The sequence below is a fragment of the Sinocyclocheilus rhinocerous genome, unplaced genomic scaffold (assembly GCF_001515625.1).
Source record: "Sinocyclocheilus rhinocerous isolate Xijiao unplaced genomic scaffold, SAMN03320098_v1.1 scaffold839, whole genome shotgun sequence".
NCBI classification, from domain to species: Eukaryota; Metazoa; Chordata; class Actinopteri; order Cypriniformes; family Cyprinidae; genus Sinocyclocheilus; species Sinocyclocheilus rhinocerous.
Window position 1 is genome coordinate 1,251,292 of NW_015652287.1, and position 3,239 is coordinate 1,254,530.

Genomic DNA, 3,239 nt, shown 5'->3' on the forward strand with positions numbered 1-3,239 from the left:
GGAGTGGAGGTGCACCACAATAAAACCCCGCCCTTTATTCAATATTCCGTTTCACTTGGAAATACATCACAACACTGAAGTCAGTTGCAACTTCTGGTTCATGGGTACTTTGATATTTATATTTTTTAAGGTATTGAAGTTAGAAATTCCTCTATCATGACCACTAATTCACATATTTTTCAATCAGATAAAAGTGGGTTTTGTTCAAAGTAGCTATTATCCACATAGATCTTTGGTATGAATTAATATTTTTTGGTAATTCATTAAATATCGCCGACTAAAAAGTAACTAGTAACTAATACTCTGAGTAGTTTTTGAGAGGAGTACTTTGTACTTTTACTTAAGTACTGTTTTGACACCAGTACTTTTACTTGTAATTGAGTATTATTTCAGCAATGTAACAGTACTTGTACTTAAGTACAAATTTTCGGTACTCTTTCTGCGCATGACGCAGCTGACACAGAATAGCATACGCTGTTTACATTCAGTGAATATTCTCCAAAATGGCACCAAAAAGAAAAAAGAAAGTGGTTATTTTTGCAGAGACGAATTGTTGAATAAAGTCATTATTTCTGTTTTCTTTGCGTTCTCCAAAATGGCACCAAAAAGAAAAAAGAAAGTGGTTATTTTTGCAGAGGAGACGAATTGTTGAATAAAGTCATTATTTCTGTTTTCTTTGCGTACAAAAAGTATTCTCGTAGCTTCGTAAAATTACGGTTGAACCCCTGATGTCACATGGATTATTTTACTGATCTCCTTGCTACGTTTCTGGACCTTGATCGTGGTAATTACATTGCTGTCTATGGGAGGGTCAGAGACCTCTCGGAATTCATCAAAAATAACTTAATTTGTGTTCCGAAGATGAACAGAGATCTCACGGGTTTGGAACGATATGAGGGTGAGTAATTAATGACAGAATTTAAATTTTTGGGTGAACTAACCCTTTAATGGCTGAAAATTTAGCTTTGCCCTCCTAGGAAGAAATTACAACCTACATTTTATTTAAAGAGAAAACATTTCTTTTAAATTGTAATAATATTTCACAATGTTTTACTGTATTTTAAAAATTTTTTTTTTTTTTAATTCTCTCGTTTTAGAGTGAAATCTGACCTGGGCCTGTTTTCGTGAGATTCAACCAAAAAGCTTTTACTGAAATCAATGGTAGCTGTTGAACTGAATGCTTCTGACCGGCAGCACACTTTATGAAATATGACCTATAAGCTGGAAGTGTTTGACATACACCTCTGCTTCCAGGTCTAAATGTAGCATTAGTCTCCCCTCAGAGTTCCCGCTCCATTTGCATAAAACTCAAGTTATCTCTGTGTAAACACCACCAACCCTCTGACAAAAACTCACCCTAACCAGCTAACCTCATCTTCCATGTCAGCAGCGACTGCTCTGTTTACTTAAAGAGAGGAGCAGCCATTACTGCCCAGAAAAGGCACTTTAAGCGGTGGCTACATCAGTCATCTAAACCACACTCTCAAAAACACGCTCTGCATTCCACATGTTCTCAAGAGCTATTCCTGCTGTTACTACACAAATACTGCTCCATCTACGCCACATAGAGAGTCTGTGCACTTTTAGCACTTTTCTGTGCTAGAAATCTTCAGAATGGATTTAAACCTTATTGCACTCTCATTGGTACTTAACAAAAAAAAACATATTAAAAACAATTGAATGTTACTGCGGCAAGCTTACTGGAGATTTCTGCAGTCGCAGGTTCCAAGCAGGTCGACTCTACACAACCTTATACTTTAGTTTAACAACAGTGCAATTGAACAGTAAATCCAATCAAATATTTAAGGCAACAAGATGTTGTGGATGATATTACTTCTGGTGGATGGCAACATACTGTTCTGAAAACTTCCTCACTATGTCTTGATCCAGATTTGAGTGCTTTAAATGCATTTAGACTATTTTGGGGAGATGTGTTTATTGTCAGTGAGGGTCTGAACATGAAAGCAAAATGAAAGCTGGATTAAAACCTTCAAAGCGCTACAATTAACCTTTGTGTGTATGTGTGTGTGAGTGTGTTTTGAGGTGTGGAAGGAGCAAGTGATTAGGACAGTAATTACAGGCTTGCATGGGCGACACACACACACAAATTCTTCCCATTCCACACAAGCATCTCCAATGCAGAACTACTCCAGTGCTCAATACACACACGTTTACAAGCACAAAATGTTTAACTTATATCACAAATATCATAAAACCAGATTCACGAAATATTCAAGTATATTCTTTAACTCCTATTTTCTTTTTCTTGTCTAACCTAAGAAAAAAATTCAAGAATATTTTGTATTCCCAAAATCAAGAATATTCTAAAACGTAATTCCTGAGATCTTTGAATGTGAATTTCTGAAGAGAATGTTCTTAAAAATAATTATAAATAACCTCTTAAAGCTAAGAATATCCTGCAACTTGTCTTAAACCCCCAAAAGTAAGACATTTAATGAACTCGTTAGGTTTCAAATATTAAGCCTTACAACATAACACAAACATACAATTTATACTAATACTACTAGTATGTGCATCGTGCAAATACTATAAAGCCTTTAAGGTGTTTTTCATTGAGTTGATCAAGCCTGTCATTTTCTTCACAAGAAAAAAAGGTCACACTGTATTTTAAGGTCCAATTCTCACTATTAACAAACTATTAACTACGACTTTTGACTCAATAAGCTAGGGATGCACCGATACTGATACTGGTATCGGTATCGGGCCCGATACTGAGCTCCTGTACTCGTTAAAATGACCCGATACCAAACGCCGATACCACACAACATGTGATAAGTGCCATATTCAGACAAAGAAACACTGACAAGTATTTTTTAACAAGATTTTCATGAATCCGCACCCAGATCCTTAGTGCCTGTTACTGCGTAAACAAATTCCCAGGATAGAGTGTGCTCTGTGTGTGTGTGTGTGTGTGTGTGTGTGTCTGCTCAATTGTGCTCCTTCTTGCAAAAAAATATCTCTATGAAGTATTTCAGTCAGGTTTCAGGTCCCACCATAGAACAGAAACTGCACTTGTTAAAATTACAAATGACTTGCTTCTTGCATCAGATCAAAGCTGCATCTCATTGCTAGTTTTACTTGATCTTAGTGCTGCGTTCGACACTATAGATCATGACATACTCATAGATCGATTACAAAACTATACAGGTATTCAAGGGCAGGCTTTAAGATGGTTTAGATCCTACCTGTCTGATCGCTACCACTTTGTTTATTTAAAC

At 36.3% G+C, this 3,239-nt stretch overlaps 1 protein-coding gene across 1 annotated transcript in view; it reads right to left on the reverse strand.

The window, feature by feature from the left end:
* bbs9 (Bardet-Biedl syndrome 9) overlaps positions 1-3,239 on the reverse strand; it is a 119,922-nt gene that overhangs the window by 85,400 nt on the left and 31,283 nt on the right. The gene's annotated exons all lie outside the window — the stretch shown is intronic.